The sequence below is a fragment of the Trichoplusia ni genome, chromosome 7 (assembly GCF_003590095.1).
Source record: "Trichoplusia ni isolate ovarian cell line Hi5 chromosome 7, tn1, whole genome shotgun sequence".
In the NCBI taxonomy this organism is placed as follows: domain Eukaryota; kingdom Metazoa; phylum Arthropoda; class Insecta; order Lepidoptera; family Noctuidae; genus Trichoplusia; species Trichoplusia ni.
Genome location: NC_039484.1, coordinates 7,104,319 through 7,123,111, shown reverse-complemented (window position 1 = coordinate 7,123,111; position 18,793 = coordinate 7,104,319). Strand labels below are relative to the sequence as shown.

The 18,793-nt window shown below is 35.2% G+C and overlaps 1 protein-coding gene across 1 annotated transcript in view; it reads right to left on the bottom strand.

Annotated features, from left to right (window-relative positions):
• LOC113496124 (semaphorin-2A) overlaps positions 1-18,083 on the bottom strand; it is a 263,037-nt gene extending 244,954 nt beyond the window's left edge. The window contains exon 1 of the mRNA XM_026875248.1: positions 17,544-18,083. The gene's annotated coding sequence lies outside the window, so the exon portion shown is untranslated. The remainder of the gene's footprint in view (positions 1-17,543) is intronic.
• Positions 18,084-18,793: the final 710 nt, after the last annotated feature.

Sequence of the window (18,793 nt, the reverse complement as noted above, 5' to 3'; positions counted from 1 at the left end):
AATGTAATTTATTTTAAATAGAAGTATTCAATCATTCATTAATGTACATAAGTCGTAAGTTAGTATTTTAAGAACTTTTAGTTCAAGTGACTTTACTTCTTACATTTCTATTTCTGTCCAATTTATTCTTAAAGATTGTATGATTTATATACGCACGTACGCATAGAAGAATAGCAGAGCACGCTCGCCATCCATCAGGCTCTCACGGCCTATGACAAGAAGGCTTACTTTCCTCATGAATATTTATCGTCCTGTTTATACCCCAAACCAAGTGGCATGGAAAAAAATATTATGTTACAGTCAATTCACTCGGAAGTTCAAATTGAACTAAGAATTTCTTTGAAGATGTAAAATTGCGTGCACGTAGTTAAAAAGCAAATTTAAGGCGAACGATCAAAGGTAAAATTTCTAATATTTATGATGCTTATTTGTGAACATTCGCCTACGACGCTCATGTAAAATATTTAAGCGAAATTTCTGCCGCATGAATAACAAATGTTTTTCGATCGACTGGCTAAAGCACTCTTTTAGTCTAATGGTTCCCTAAAGTTATATTCTTTAAAAGTAATATGAGAAACGTGTCCTGTGGCTTATTATATCGGTTCAAGGAAAATTAATATAAGTTAGTGGAATCTTTACATATAATTTCTTTTATAATAGATGAGAGTCGCAGAGATTGGTTACACCGATTTGTATTCCAAACCGCACGTTTAGAACGCTGAATAAACAACTCCGCAAAAATACATAAAATAATTGCTGTAAAAGTTAGGACAACTTGAGGACAACGCCAATAGAACTCTGACTTCTTAAAAGCCTTCAATGCGGTGACCAAAAAATTCTTTGACAAAAAGCGGGCTTTGTTACGGGATCTGTCTTTGTTTTGACCAACTTCTTTGATCAATCATGACAAATTGTATTTTGTTATAAGAGCAGCCCGTCACAGAGTTTGACAGTTCTTGGTCAGAAGTTTCCTTTTGGAAAAACAATGGAGTAAGTACGATTCCAAATGCGATATCAATTAATATTAACCTACATGCCAAACTAAACAGTTTTGTTGTGTAAATCTATCTATCATAATATATATTTTCTCTTCAAAAGATTGACCAATTCAGGCTTTTAAGTGAGCTAACTTATTTACAGAAAATCAGTAGTTTTATTACATAGAAGTTGGAAACAACTTTCAAATAAAATGTTGCAAACTCAACCACCGAACTGAAGTTGAAAAACAGTATGCCTTTTTAATTCTCAGTCTTTCAGTCATAATATTATAAGGCTGTATAATGTCAACGTAAAATTTTCCTCAAAAAAACTGTTACGATAAAAGATAAAAGAAGGGCGATAAAAAGGCGAAAGGCCAGTGCTGCGAGCATCCCATCGACGTCAAAAGTTCTTCAATATATCGTGTCAGTAATATCATAATATCTGTTCTGTCCTCCTTCAAGTTTCACAATATTTTACGCCGGATTCCATAAACGCGAATGCCGCGGAGGCCGCACGGAAAAATATGGAGAGCAATAAAAATGTCAAGTCAGGTCATCAGAATGGAAAGCCGAAGGCGTTTTGTCGCCAGATGTGGCACTGAATCAATGAAAAAGTGTTTTCTTCCGTGGCTCACATCGGCGATATATCAAGATGCGCCGGCCGCGAGCGGAGGTGAGGGAAACTACGCAACTGTAATAATGGCCGCTGTTATGTTTGCTGACGGGACAAATTCTGAAGCGAGCACCTGCTTGCGCTGACACACGAAATATGTGTATTCACGATAAATATATATCGCGGATTTATCCTTGTACTGTTTAATAAAAATGTCGCCTTTTTGACGAGACGACAGCAGTAAATATTGGAGAGCGGAAATAAGACCCGTCACTTTAATGTGTACCCTAAAGTAAATATGAACCCAACCCATTCTAGGAAACCTTCTGATTGTATTTCTGATGTGTCTTACAATTCTTTAGCAAAGGGAACGATCTAAATCTAGGCTGTCTTTCAAGTCTTAATTCGAATATAAGGAAACCGGTCGCTTCCTATCGGTCGTGTTTATCCGTACACAGTATTTTAAAGAGGCAAGCCGATGGGGAGAACAATGAGTTCGGAACAGTTTTCATGTCGGAAGTGGCATTACACTGAACATTAGCCTCGGCGATAAGGCGCCAACACAAATTGGTCCGGGCACGCGAACGTTGCGATCGCATTAGAAGAAAACGTGCTCTCAGGAATTGGGGTACATGCCGATTGTGACAAGTCGGAAGAGTAGATGGGTATGATCTAAGATTTACCGGTACTTGCGATTAATCTATTCCAAGGTTTTGAATTCTGCCATTTATACTAATATTATATGTAGGTAAAGATATTACCTAGCTTTCACTGGGTTGGGAAAAGCAAAGCAAATGACGATATGAGACTTGACGACTAAAGTAACTGACACAAAAATCGGTAAAGATACCTAAATATAGTCCATTTAGCTGAACATTCCAATGCTTAGGGATTCAAGACGTTGGGGAGGAAAGATCTCAATGTCTTCTATAAGTACCGAAACTAGTCTCGCGTAAAATGCAATAGATACATGATAATATGTAAATGGCATGCACCATTGTACAGGAAACTGTTATTCAACGCCCTCTGCCGGATCGGCAATAAATTAACAACGGGCTGGATAAATCCATTGAGCACTTCGATCTACGATGGCAACTGCACAGAGACTGCATTTGAATAATGTAAGGCAGAATGTATTACCCCATAATTTACGACCCCTGTACCATTTTCCTTTAAGTTTACGTATAAATTATATTGTAAGAAATATCCTTAGTATTTGATATAAGGAAGATTTATATTCATTTAATGGCGTGTTTCAAATGTACTGATCTTCCCCTTAGGTCGTAAAATCAAATTATCAAAACGGACCATGTCGGTTCATGCGTAATAAAAACGGACTTAACACTACATAAGCGTTATATTTACGGTAAGTGGTATTAAGTCTCCGTATATTTTAGAGGGTGCAACATTATCCCTTGGTTAGCAATCAGTTTCAACAGATTCTGATGGCACTCGATCGTTAAATCAAACGATGCAAGCAATATGAGTGTCTCATATAAATTCATTTTACACATTCATCAAAATTGTATTAAAGACTTCTCATATTGTTTGTTTGAGTTCGCCAGTTACAACATTATGAAGACTTACGTTTCAATATAGAGAAGATAAAAAATCTAATAATAAGTAACATTTCGACTTCAAAGCTTAATATAAATTTAGAATTCCATCTTTGTTTCAATCATAAACATATTGAAACGGAGCACATTAATATAACAGATAATACTTTAACATACGTCATAATTTGAACTTCATTCTTCAAAGCTCAATTTTATCCGAACACATTTCATACAAACGAACATAAATTCAGTAAATTACTCAGACGGTTTAAAATGGGAAGTTCGCTTTAAAATTCATGAAGATCGGTGTCATATAGATGTTCTTAGGTATAGAGAAGACGGAATCTTCGGTGAGAGCAGAACCGTTAACATTTATGTAAGTTCCCGAGAGAAATACGAGTCCAAAACGCCGCGGGCTCATCCCGATATCTGTTAGCAATCAAACAAACGATACGGTAATGACGTTAGAACTTACGAAGATTCCCTTACATCTGCTGACATCAATATTACGATTTACGTCGCCACGTCCATAAAGGGAGACTGATAAAACTAAACCTTTGTTCGACGGAATAACGTAATAATCATATTTATGGGCCATCATATGACCTAAATTGTGATGGAGCTGTAAACGTTACACGTATAAGGTAAAATACAAACGTTTTGTTTTATTGGACAATTATTTTTGTGGGCCTAATCTCCGGTAATAACATAGATTAGGTCGACGAAAATAATGTGGAATAAGATCGTACTGACGGTCGACTAATTAAACTGTGTTGTGTTAATGACGGTTATTTTATTTAATTAGACGATCTAGATGGTGTTGTTAATTAGAATTGTAATTTGTTGATTATTTTTAACCGACTTCAAAAAGGTAGAGGTTCTCAATTCGCACGATTTTTTTTTATTTATCTGATGATTTGAGTTCCATCTCGGTTCGAGAACAAATATTGGATAATAGTCATAATATATTGGACCTACGCGTATGACTCTTTGAAGTTTCTCTAAATACAATGTATATTAAATTTTATCTGTTTAACTTACGGAGTTATATAATATTAAATGTTTCAATAACCCCAATGTCTAGACTAGGAGAGACGGGTTTAACAAAAACCTAGACAAAATGTTATATTAGATTTCGTTAACTTTATCTCGCAGAGAAAAAACATATATTTTAGAATTACGTACGAGTATGTCTGAAAAATATATACCAAAGGTAAGCTTACTAAACTACCACCACGCAATGCAAATAATGTAACCCCGTACAGTACGCATAACATTTTCATTTTTCGTGCAATAATAAATGTACCGCACCTCCCCCAAACGCCAGACGGCTCGAATAAGCACCAATGTGAGACTATTTACCCACATCATAATTATCATTTCCACTGCTCGCACACATTGACAAAAAACTCATTAACTGAGTACAAGCTAAAACGGCGTAGATCATATTGTGAGCGGACGTGACGCGTTGAAATGTGAACGGGACAATCAAACGTCATTAGGGCAATAGGTCGCTGCTCTGTCACGCCTGGAATGACGAGCAATGAATAAATATTTTCGTTATTGAACCTCCCCTCGTGTGTCAATAAACGCAATAATAACCTGCCCGAACATTGGGACAACGGTCCATTATTTCAAAATAGATACCAAATGTACTCGTACAGTTCACTGCGAAATTGTAAAATGCACGATTGGCATTCCACACATTAAACTCATGAAGTTCGTTACACGTACAAAAACAAAATTAAATACAAGCATAACTTTGTGTGTATTCTGAAAAATGCTGGTGATTGTTTCGTAGAACTCGAAAACCTAAATTGACTGAGAAAGCTCTTGCAATTTAAGCACTTATCTGTACGAACGAACCAGTGCGTTTACCTTTTTCGTTCATAATTTGCTTAGCTAGAGTCTCCATTATAACGAGAAAGTTTAATATATCGCATTAACCTTTTACAGGCTTGATCGAACATGAAGCATTGTCATTGAGGCCCACGTTTAATGCTATTGAAATCTTGACATTTAAACCTTGCTGACATAACCTAGCGAGAAAAGGTTTCTTACGTTTTCTTTCCTTAGTTACAGAAGCACAATTGATGTATTATAACCAATTAGATAATCCACTTTAATAATATTACATTACGATTTCAACTTACATATAATAGCTACAATATTATGTTGTAGATAAAGATGTATATTACATATTATGTATATTACAAATATGTACTATACACATGTATAGTACATATTTGTATTACATATACGGGAAAAAATACGAAACTGTGTTTGTAAATAAAACAGTACATCAAGAAACGTCAAAATTGTTGATTTAGCACAAATAGGCTAAAACCCTTCGCATCCAACATTGACCAGTGGACCGTTGTCCCGATGTATATATTTCATCTTTTCAACGTTTATCGCACTCCACGCGCGAGGAGGCGCGGACAATCGAGTAAACTCTTGCAAATATACAAATAAAAGTGTTTAAAAGGGTGCCGAGGGTGATATAGTTGACAAGATACGCAAAATATATTCTTTTGTAAACACAATACAAAAGCATGTAGAGGTAAAAATTTGGGGATGTTAAACATGCTGGAAAGTATGTGGTATTTTATCAAAGGCAAAAGAGACATTTTTGCTATAGACTGATGGCTCGGGTGAAATACATTCCAAAGCCTTCTCTTTTTCCTTTAAAGACTGCTAGAATTTTTGTTTAAATGTGGAAGCATTTACTTTATAAATTTCCAGTTTCCAAGTACTCACTGGAAATATACCCGTCCATGAAAAAGCTATAAATTTCAATGAGGAAATTTGAAATATGAGGTATCATTTTTCTAAAGCTAAGCTTACATTAAAATACATAAGAATCTATTCACGATGAAAACGCCTAACTGAATTCGAATAGCAATGCGATAATCTGATCAACAAGACAAGAGAAATACGAAACATGTTAATACATTCCGTTCCGTTAGAGACATGATTAGGTACGTCATATCTGACGGCGACGTTTCCTCGGTTTCCTACATAGTTACCCGCCGTGTGTGAGACACTCAATGATATACATGAATGGAGTGTCCGGCGGTAGGTCTTTTCATCGTTTATCGTATAGCACGGCTGAGGGAGCGAGCACAATCGCGCGGCTTGAATACCCTGCCAGGTAAATGTCGAGCTTTTGTAAATACGTGCCCCGCTTGCGAGCTAAATTCTTTATCTTAACAACTATCTATCTGGCCTCGCCTACATGGAAGCTTACGGCGTACGATATGATGCCCTAAATAGCACCTTAAATTAAATTGAAACACATTCAGAATTCTCTTACAACAAAGATTATCGTTAAAGATAAAGGGTCAGGTCTATATCGAGTTATATAAACGGGCTAATGTAATGTGGGCCGCGGGAGCTTTGATGGTCACGATACACCATATCTGTAAATAACAACCGGTTGTTAGGGTCGAAATATTATTTTTTGTATGGAAACGTAGCGTGCGAAACTGTGAAACGGAGGTAAAATATCAATGAAATGGAATGTTAGTTTCATTTAACTGAAATTCATAAATAAAAGTGAAAATGTTATCTGGATAGTTGCCCTTTTCAACGACTTCAAAAAGGAATAGGTTCTTAAAACGTTTGTTTTTTTTTTGTTGATACTTTTTTTTATCAATAGCTGTCATTTGCGTCAAAAAAAATTAACTCTGTAGTTTTGATTTGAAGTCGGTTGTACGGTTTTGTTTTTTAAAAAGATTGAATTAATAAAATTTCGCTCAGTCCCGCTTGGTATTGTAAATATTTAATATACGTGGCTCTTACAAAAGTATCATACCAAATTTCCGACTAAAATAATACCAGTAGAAACTTCAGACTGTATTCACAAGATCAAGTAATTCAGAGCCTGCAATAACATTTTCGTTGGAACTGTACTTCAGTTAGATAGGCAGGTAATTAACCTGTGCCAAACATGAGCAATGTTATACTGGCTTTCTGTATTTAACATGCAGTTTCAGCAGTATTTTCGCGAAGCAATCTCGGTTGCTCTATACAGCTGTTGCGTCAAAATACGTTATGACGTATAATGACTGCTTTGTTTTGAATAAAAAAATACTATTCTTATTTTTAACAGTTAAAAACTCTTTGCATAGATAAAATGTAACCTCGAAAACATTTTCAACCCTTCAATTCCGACTTTCATAGAAATAAAATCTTCGAGCTGATCTTGAATAAAAATTCATACGTATAGTAAGTGACCAATGGCGGCTAACAGGTCTTGAGTACATTTTCAGCAGGTGGCTTGGTCCCGGGCGCCGCATCGATATGTTAATGCCTCCGTTGCGGCATGACGTAACATGATATTCGTTCTACCTGCGAAGAGCAATTTGCAAGCGAAATGCCGAGGCGCGTTCTACGGAGTTTTATCTAAAATGTCTCTTGTATGTGCGACGGTGTTCGATCTAGCTTTATGAAGACGTGTAGTGTTTTTATCAGTTTACTAGAATAAAAAACTTTTCGGTTGAAGTTACAGAATTCCTTAATTTAATCGGCTCTGAATGATATAATTACTTTATTTCTATTTCTATATGCAATAATTATAGGAACTTAACAGTAATCTACTGGAAGAATCCAGGGAATAAATTGTTCAAACAATAACTAAGAAGGACCACATACAAATTGTTGTATGCATTGCGATAAAAACACTGACCATAACAAAGCATACGCAAATGTACAAAAGAAAAAAAAACCAAATGCTTCCTATTTCAAACGTGACGAGAATTTCAATTATTAAGCGCCCTTCAAGACAACAAAAAGAAATCACCTTTTTTTGTATCCCTACAAAATGTAGGCGCAGTCTGTTGTGTTTATACGGGATGGCGCGTAATAGTAAATCATTTTAATAATTGATCCCGCTTCAAATATTCATGAAGTTCCAACTGAAGGTGTACCGAGAGGAAAACGGATGAAAAATGTTCCGGCCCCCACTTACATTTCACAACTGACCGTTTTTGCTATAGAACCACATTTTTTATTCCGTTATGCACATTCGGTGTTTGTTTACACATGTTACGTGGAAGTTTCGTTTTTCCAACTGCTTTTAATTTACCTACAGTTGTGAATAGTTAAACTGTAGACACATTGCAGTATGACCAACAAAAATTACTGAGATTTGTTTCGTTCATCCACTCGTTTGTTACTGTATGTATATTTGTATTCTTTACTCTATATACCTACTTCATTTCAATTCAGCGATAACAAGCCAAATAAGTATCTATGTACATTTTCCCCGCCAAGAGAGCCACTAATAAGCCGCATATTACGTAAATGGAAGCAAAAGAAACAAAACACGAGCATCGCCTCCCATTCCCCGCGTTACCAAATGGAAGTTCCCAATCCGAGTTGACATAGATATCGCTCCATCCATTTTCAAATTCTCAAGTTGCAATAAAACAGGAAGTGGCTTCAAAAACAACGTCTCAGTTTCCAGTCTCTAAGGAAATTCGGTAAGGAAATTCTGATGGCAGCTAGGGTCGGTACGGAGTACGTGTCGTTGAATAAAATGCTGAAACATTAAGGCAGGTCACTGGGGCATAAACCTACTTAGAAACCACACGCCGGAGTGCTTCAACGATAGCCTCGCTTGATTGCGTTTTGACCCTCTCAGATCGACTTAAGTGACGCGTAAAGCGTCAAAGATCAACATCGCCTATACTTAACTATCAACCCTGGAATATTTGTATCTCTGTTAGGGTGGCATTCGGTTTTTGAAGGAGGTAAGAAAAATGGACTGACAGTTATATGTACCAATGAGTATGACTTTTAAATTAATTCTCGATGTATATTGAAAATACAATAACGTCTTCAATAAAAATGTCTGAAGATACCAAGTAAATCGCTTTTAAAACTGCAAATTCGAAATTTTATGTAGCAAAGATTTCCAACTCAAAGACTTTGATGATTCCAAACCTGACCCAGTTATGGAGGAATATAAACGCGATGTCTGTACTTCCTAAAGCAGTATGTTCGTGATGTAGGCTTGAAGACGGCAATGGTACTACGTAGTGACGGCTTGTCAGGTCATCGTCCACGAACACTGCAGTAATACATTTCCCTCAGACCTGGCAACTTGCACGCGAAGATAGGCAGATTTGCTCCGTTGTTGTTTTTTACTACGTTGTAAAAACAGTGCCTTTTTCAGAAAAAAACTTTGAATGTTAATTTTTAGTTCAAGCGTTGGCTTGACATAGATACTTGGTCTAGTAAAAAAGAAGAATGTTAATGTTTACAAAAAGTAAGTTTATGCCGTTTTCAAATCAGTATTTTCATTACAGTGTCAAAAAATACATGAGTATTTATGATTTCAGCCAAGTCGCTTTTTTGTGGTCAGTGATTATGAAAAAATGTCTTTAATACAAAAGCAATGCATGTTTTGATAGAATCAATGTGAAGGCTAGTCAATAAGAACAGTTATGCAGGTTGGTCCACGGACCGGATACCACCCTACTCTAAGACTCCATCTCTCTCCAACACGTAGACAAGCCATTTACCCATTGTTATTCAAATCGTAAATTAATTATTCATTCACGTCATTTTCAGTCGTAAATTTATTTCCTGCTTATGATGCTAGGAATGGCAGGAATTCAACATGAAGACCAATACGCGTCGCTTATTACGTTGTTCTTGCATTTATAAATGCAAACAATTAGGTCAGGCTGTGCAAAATCAAGCCAGTATAAAATTGCGACAAAATGACCTGTGAAGGTTTTTTAATCGGAGTATATAATAATATAGAGTTCTATTTGATTTCGATAGCACACATAATTATAATGTTAGAGGTTTTACCATAATAACAGTTAAATTGTGAAAAAAAAATAGAAAGAGAAAAAAAAATATTTTTTTTCTGTAGCCATATTCATGCGATCTTATAGTCTGTCAAAGTACTAAAAGCCGGCCGTATAACGGCAGCACAAACAATTACCTGGCAGCTTTATTCACTGTAAATGACGAAAATACCTTTTATTATTGTAACAAGATAGCGGGCATTAAACATTAAAAGCTCACGCAATATATTAAGGCACAGGTGTCAACGAAGTTCGTGTATGTTTGTATTGCTAATGGGACCTCGCACTTGGTAGGAAATGAGGGATCCCTGCGTAAAGCCGCGTTTAATGGTGGAGAAATAAACTAGTATTAAGAATCTTTCTTTTTGTCTTAGCTTCCCCTTAAATAAGTCCTGTTAGTAATAATCTCTGTGATGAGTGAGTCTGAGACAAATATACTGTGCAAGGTACCCCGATTCCCGCAGTAGCTAATTAGACAGCTGCTTAGGGATTGCGTCTAGATTTCTGCAAGCAAATGTTTGTACAATCTCCAAATATGTATGTACGTAACGTACGGAAGCTCTGCAAATGAGATTCGTGTTTATTGTACCGAAACAATGCCTTTATATGACTTTCGACAGAATATTGGAACAGGTAATACTTTTTTGGTTGACAAATTCTAATGCTGAAGAGATAGTATGCTTATGCTTATAAGGAAACATATTATTAAGCTGTGGTTTGTTTTATTGTTCAAATCGAGAATATTATGCTTGTGAAGAGCAATGCATCATATCAGATAACACATTTTGTGGAAAACTCATCGCAAAATAAAAAGTCTTAAAGGATATTAAAAAACAAAATCTCGACCAACTTAAAACGACTACTTCTTAGTAATTTATAGAAAAAACCAGGCTGATTGACTTGTCTATATTACATCGATTTAAGACGTTATCTTCCCAGCCGACTTGCCTAACACAAACGCGGCTTAGACGCCAACACTGTATCCAGCAGTTTCGTTGACAAAGTTTACAAAGGCTCCCTACAAAAGAAGTATATAGCTTAGGTATATTTGACATGTCACCGCTAATGGAAGAAAGTATATTTAGGCTAACTTGACATCACGACCCAATTTGCTTCTCCATAACAAAAATGCGTAGGCGATATTCTCGTAAGAAAACTAGACACTCTGTTTTTGAGGTATGTTTTTTTTTTTTTACTGTATATCACATATTACTAGCAATCAATTTTGATACTTTAAATGTGTACAGCTGTGTTATTATGTTATTACGTTTATATGTTACACTTTTATCTTTAAAGCAGACAATAGTTACCGATTATGATAAAATTTAGCTCGGAATTACTGAAATAAAATAAAATACTGAAGAAGTATACAGATATTATTATGTCACAACATTTACACGAGAAAACTGCGGGAAAAGAAATCTGTAAAAAATATTGTTCATAATGGTATTTTTACGATCAACACAAGTAGGTACCAACGTATGTGTATCTACATTTCCATTAACTAAATAAAGCGTGATTGAGAACAATTATTTAGACATTAGGCAACTTTTGAATTCAAATCAGGAAGCCCACTCGACCCACTTTTTATTTTGTTCATTGGCATACTTTCACGAAAATTCATTTGTTTTTATTGATTCGTTTTTTTGAGTTGAATGAAAATGTGTCTAATGGTAAAATAAAAAGGAATTTGATTTATTAAAATGTTATGTTATACTTGTTAATACTATTCATCTGATCGACTGCTTTGAATTTGTTTTCAGTTAACGTAGCTTTTGTTTGCTAAACCTAATTTGGCAGTATCGAGTGTATCAACGTACAAAAAACCTCTCAGCAACATCGCAGTATCCTAATATTATATTCACAACAAGAATTCTTTGTGTATTCATAATGTACAACTTCTAGACAGTTAATCTAATATACGACCTCCGTGCTTCTAAAATATGTACTAACATAAATTTATACCATCTATAAATATGCGAGATGAAACTGGTAAAGCTAGCATATTTCTATTTCTTACCAACCGTAGTCTTACAAAATACACATAAACTTTAACACCCCCTAAAATTCTATCGAAGGAAAAAGTCCCGAAACTCTATAAACTTGAGTTATGACTGCTCGCAGGATTTACGTCGAAGAGATTGACTTTATTCGTTAGGCCATTTCAGTAAGAGCCGCTATTAAAGAGGTATTCTACACATAATGGTGTTATCGGAGAGATAAAGCGCGGAAATAGGGCTTCGCACGTATTGTGTACCGAACAGGCTAAGTCGCACCTAATAACACGACATGATATACCGGTGTTCACTATTTTCGTTGGAACTGTTACTACGAATATGTTGGCAGAGTGAAAAACTGTTGATTATCATAATTCAAAGAGAACAATCCAAGTGAATTAAAGTATGGCATAAAATTCTAATAATAGTATCTTATAATAAGCAAAGTATTTTAAAAAAGAAGTTGTCAAAAAACAACAATTTAAAAACAAAATCATGACATAAAATAAGTTTTCTATTACAGGTCAAACAAAACGTTAACGCAGACAAGCCAACATGTCTGCGTGTGTGTGTGGCTGTTTTAATTAGTTATAGAACTGAAATAGAAACCTTTGTCGGTTCCGTGAAGCCGTTGAAAACATAACTTTGGAAGCGCTTTCTAACTTTTATTATTTATAAGTTAGTAGGCCAAAGCACTTCTATATTTGATACTCGACAAATTACTTTCGAAAACTCCGTACTGATCTTTAATAAATAAAATAAATCAAAGATTTTTTGTAACACAAAATATACCGTTAAGAATAATACTATGATATAAGGTTGAAAAACGTTAGAAATTTAAAAATTGCGCTCCTTTATCCTGTAGCAAACGTTTCGCAGATAGTCAGGAAACGGCACTAAATTACGTAAATCCCGTTCCGGTATACAGCGCAAGTGAACCGAAGAAGTGACATGAAATCGAGCACGCACTATATCAAAGTAAAGTACACTATTTTTATATGTAAATTGTATAAAAAGGGATCGGTGGAAAAACTCGCGAGTTGGAAGCGGCAGCCGGCGACTTCCTAGAGAGCAATCATAGAGCAGGCCCTTGTGCAGTAAATCATGCAATAAATTATCGAGCATGAAATATTCAAAACGCCTCGACATACTCAGGGTGTGAAGAACAATACGAAATTTCGCTTTTCCGCATTCCGTAGGGATGGTATAAAAACTTAAACTATGGTGCTTAATGCAAATATATGTTTCCGAAGTATACTAACTGTGAATTATGTGTTACATGGCGATGGTTGTTAGCATTTCTATGAAAATTAATTTTTGGTTTTTGGTTTTGTAATCTATACTCTATACTAATATATAAAGTTGAAGAGTTTGTTTGTTTGTTTGTTTGTTTGAACGCGCTAATCTCAGGAACTACTGGTCCAAATTCAAAAATTATTTTTGTGTTGAATAGACCATTCATCGAGGAAGGCTTTAGGCTATAAACCATCACCCTGCGACTAATAGGAGCGAAGATACAATGGAAAATGTGAAAAAAATAGGACAGGTATAAATCGTAACTTAATTCTTCCACCCACGGGGACGAAGTCGCGGGCAACAGCTAGTAGAATATAAAATGGAGTTTTGAATAAAGATTGTATCCAACTAAGTATTATTGCACAATATATGGAACTACCCTATTATATTCTTCTTAGACATACACATACTACATTATTATAACCAAGCGTAAATATCGAAACATCCGAGCACACAAACTCTCGCATTTATAATATTATGCAAATTAGAATACACACTGTAGCACCGACTGACTTCTAACCTATCTCCTCTAAATTGAACAACGTATTCGTGCCCTCATTTTGTGTTAATGAAATTTAGCGTAGCGCACTGTCTGAAACCGCACAGCACAGCCCTAGCGCGGCGCGGCTCGGCTTGCAGCCCCAGTCTCGATGCCGCCATGCCGCTGCTCCCGGCGCGTTAATTCTCAGTTATTCGATGATCGCCCCACTGAACTCACTGAACGTTAATTAACTATTAGCAACGTTCAACATTTCCAATTTTAACGTCACATTACGCCTTTAAAAATATCACTTTCGAAGCCAATACGTTTCTGTTTTCACACCTCTCAATGGAATTAATATGAAAAGGATCATTGGGATTTTATATCGAGAAAAAATGTTTTAACCATACGTGTGGCTTTTTATAGTCATCTTTTGTTTTACTTGGCAAATTGAATCTGTGGAGAACAGGCTTAGAAGTTTCCAAGCGTAGGCAAAAGATGAAACTTACCTTAGCCTAGATCTCTCAGTCCTTTGATATGTTTCTGTAGAGCGGAATGATGTACTGTATGATACTTACACAAAGGTGTTGAATGTTCTAGAAGTACTCAAAGGTACGTGAAAGTCAAAAACATTCTCAGAAGTTATAATGTCGGAGCAGCTCGAGTAGCTCGGAGCTGAGAAACTATCTCATATCTCATGCAAGTTTCTTAAGACCATAGAGTCATCTTTTAAATTAATCCATGTACTTACTGCGTGTATGGAAAATTTTACTCTGGTTTTATTTGCTTCTAAGACATTAATTTCGTTGCAAGGTAATATTTTTAATCAAAACCTTTTGTTTTGTTGTTCAAAATTAGTTAGAAGTTTGGTACTGTAGGTATACAATAACTGCCTTTAAATCGCAATAAACTCGCTCCTTTTTGTACAACAGAAATCGTTTGTTTGAAGTAGCCTCTCAAGAACTGTACTTGTTAGATAAAATTGCTCAGAAATTGTGGAAATAGAACAAGAATCAATAAAATATATTAAATAGAAATGTATTTACCGATGGTACTATAAGACTGCAATTGGAAATTAACTTTATTTCTGTATAAGGCTAATCTTTTTTATAATAAAGGTTTAAAACCAGTCAACTCGATGTAAATAATATGTTCGAAATCTTAATTAAATAAGTAAAACAAAATACATTTCATGAATGATTTATACTTACCTATCCCGGTTCAGATCCGGCTGGATCCGAAACTAGTCGGACGATACCGATGAAAACGCATAAGTAAACCGTTAAATTTAAGAAAAATATTAATGTATTGAAAATCTCAATGGTATTCGGTATATTTATTTTTATTTTCTGTTCACTTTTTATAGTAAACTAGGCAACTGTCATCTACTCACAAGCCTTCGTTTTAATGCCTCACAAACAGGACCGGCAAAAATATATTCGTTCGCTATTCACAATATATTTAAGAAATCTCTCCCTGAATCGCGTTCCCGTTAACGCTTGAATCTTCATACGGCATTGTTATTCAAATTGAAAATTAGAATTCAATTTATTCGCTATACGGTAAAAATGATCGACCCTCAACCTGCTATTAGCGTGCAGGAACTTTGCTCGAATTATTACTCAATGGGGGAGGCTACGCGTTCAATGTATGTATTACCTACCCGCGTAGGTTGGTACCGCTAAATCCTGACATAACGATACTTATTGATGGATCGTAGTTCGCAGTTCGTTACTCGCTTAATACAGGTCACGACTCGCGCTTACATTTAAGGACTCGCAATGTTTATAGTTCTTGAAATATTGTATTCTCGGCTGCTTGAGATGGCGGAAGCATTCAAAAGTCGCAGATAGTTGAACAGTTTAAGTATTTTCGTAGTAGAGAGGCTTGAGTCGCGTTATGAGTATACTTTGTATTTTCATTTACTTTGTAGGACGAAAGAGTGCTTCAATAGCAACGACTTCAAACATAAGGGGTTGTTATTTGGTTTTATGATGAATTCAAGTTTTGTAACATGAAAAATAAAGGTAAATAAGTATGAACAGGTCATACTAGTATAATGTTAATAAAACTATTTGAGAAGAACGATATTTTACTGAGTACACTCAATTCTTTGAGACAAAATGGATTTTGATAATCAGCAATTAAATTCTCATTACATTTGCGTTTATTCGTTATGACAACCGTGACAATCGTAACATTTGGGGGACACTTAATTGTGTTTCGATTACGTACGTATTACATTACCTACATACATAACCCTGAACAAATTAATGTAAGATTAAAATTCCAAAATTCATAACTCTAATGCACGGTTTATTGTTATAGATTCTGACTTACAAGAGCAATGATAGATGTGTATGGATGTGTGTGTGCAGAATTTCACATACACAAAAAAAATGGATGGCAAAACAAAAGGCGATCAAATACGCGTGTGTAATAACAATTAAAGTTGTGTCGAAATGAGCCAAATTGTTCCTCAGTGGACGGATGAAATACACCCGTCTCCCAAGTGTTGATCGTCCGTATAAAACGAGGTAAATTGCTTTTTTACTGCCTCCAACGGGTTTTTTTAGTTTTGTCCTCAGCTTTCAACGGGAAAATATATGGTTCTGGTTTCGGTATATACAAAGGTGGACATTAAATGATATTAAATATTGCGAAAAACAGCGGTTGTTATTAAATTTAACGTATGATTTTTGAAGTTTTGTTAAAACGAAAACTTGGTAGTTGGTAAAATCTAATTATAAAATAATTCAATTAATAAGCATTATAGATATTATAAAACTCGTAGAAGTCTCCTTTAAAACATTCATGCACGTATTACATAACTATCAGCACCCGCATAAAAAAATAAACCTAAACTTAAAAAACGCGCGTCTACAAACAGAACTTCCATTCGATGTTACAATCAGAATTTCAAACTGAGATAACTTCGCAACCCTTTCAATATAATACAACAACAAAATAACGAAAACCAAACACAAACGGTTTTCATTAAAATTGTTTCTTCTAATTTCCTAAGTTTGTCATTCTCGCGTTTCGGTATCCCGTTTAAGGAACATCGCGCATCGGTTGAATGCGGGGGTAGGGGCGAGAGGGGCAAGTGCGGAGGGGGGGGTTCAGCGGGGCAATAAGTGCCCCCTTCTATTTCACCGGCACTTTAACTCGGGTGCACTGATTTGATAACGCCGTTTGTTTCAAGTGCCACTCGCGAATGCCATCATTTCAAGACCATTTTTTTTTAAATAGACCTCCTCCTGAATTTTGTATTGAAAGCATTTAATTAAAATATTGAAGGAGTCTGGACTGATTTGGTTTTTTTTCTGTGGCCCTTTTGCTATGCTTTTCACAATTTGTGTTATTAGCTAGCGCGTATTCATCATCAGCTGTTGTAAGTACCTATTGTCATTCTAGATATGTGGCAGATCTTTAGTGCCCAATGACTATCTTGTGTAATCTTTGTGGTGTCCCTTTATTTCGTTTATTTATTCATATTTTCATAAAACGTTGTCCTATAAAATCATAACCATAATTGTGTTAAAGGTAAATAAAAAGTTAAAATTAGTTTATAATTTCATCAAACTTGCTTCAAAGGCCTCTTCGATACTTAAAAACATTTCTTTTACCTGCAACCTCTTTCGTAGGTAAAAATAAAACAAATCAACAAATTATATTATGTTAAAAATACAGTGGGAAACATGAAACTTCCTCCATATTCTGAAGTTGTTTAATAACTAGTTAGTTCTACATAATAAATAATTAGTATTGTTTTGAGTGATAAGACATGCATTACCTTCTTTGTTGGCTGGATATAATAGGGGACAGGAGCTCCTAGAACCAGGACAATTGACTCGCTTCAATAATGTATCTGGATCTGTATTTAGAGCTCAAGCTGTCTCGCTTTGTAAAACAATAAAACACCAATCACACGAACAAAAATCATCATTCCTATGGTCTTATCCACTGAATTATTAAACGATTTTAGTACTTAACAAATGTCAGATAATGTTCAATTTGAAATGTCACATAATGTTAACCAGAATTGCGTTTGGTAACCATACATTTAGAGTAATAATATACTGAGGGTATTCAAGGTGTTATCATTAAATAGAAGTTGGGGTAGATAAAGATAAATCTACCCTTCCAGCGGCGCAGGGCAGAGACAACGCTCCTTGAGATATCGACTAAGATCGCTGCAAATCGAAATCGAATCGGCATTTAAGTAATCGAGTATTTTGTATAATGTAACTGAGATGGAGGTGACATTATTTTAAAATACAGTTGTATACCAAAGTTGAAAAGGAAAGTAAGGACTTTTTTTCCTTGGTGAACCTATTTCGTATTCTATTCTATATATATTTTTCTGTTTATTTTAATGTTAACCTTACCTAAATGGGATAGAAGGAAAAAAAATATTTGATATATTTTTGTACATAGTGCCACTTTATGATAACTACTTATCATAAATTGTAAATTACAATTATACTCCATAGTGAAAAGGCACAAAACAATTATTTACGGTTACTTAGAAGTTTATGCTACGATCAATATTGATCTGCAATTAATCAATGGATTAAGAGCACCAAAATCTGGTCAGACAGAAAACAGACTAAAAAGGAGACGATTTTTAATTAGCCCTCCGCAATCCTCCGCTGTCCTCTTCAAAAAGGGTGGTCATACCTGTGTAGATGTAACTGGCATAAGCTGCGGTTAATAAAAGTCTAATAAAAGTGAAAATTTCCTTAATTTGAGTAATAGAAAACACAGCTGTGTGTGACGTTGCTCAGTATAATGTCTGATCGAATTGAAGGGTAAATAGATACACTTAGGGCTGTTAAAAACTCAAGTCAACTCACTCAAAATGCGTAAATTAATAATAGTAAAAGAATTGAATTAAGAATTTATTGTGCACCATATAAATTCCTATAATGCACGGATGTCTGATGATGACTGAAGCTTAAAGCCGTCTAGATAACATTTCTGCATAGGTATGCTTTATTTTCCCTGGAAATTGTTCAAAGTGAATTTGAAGTATCACTAAAT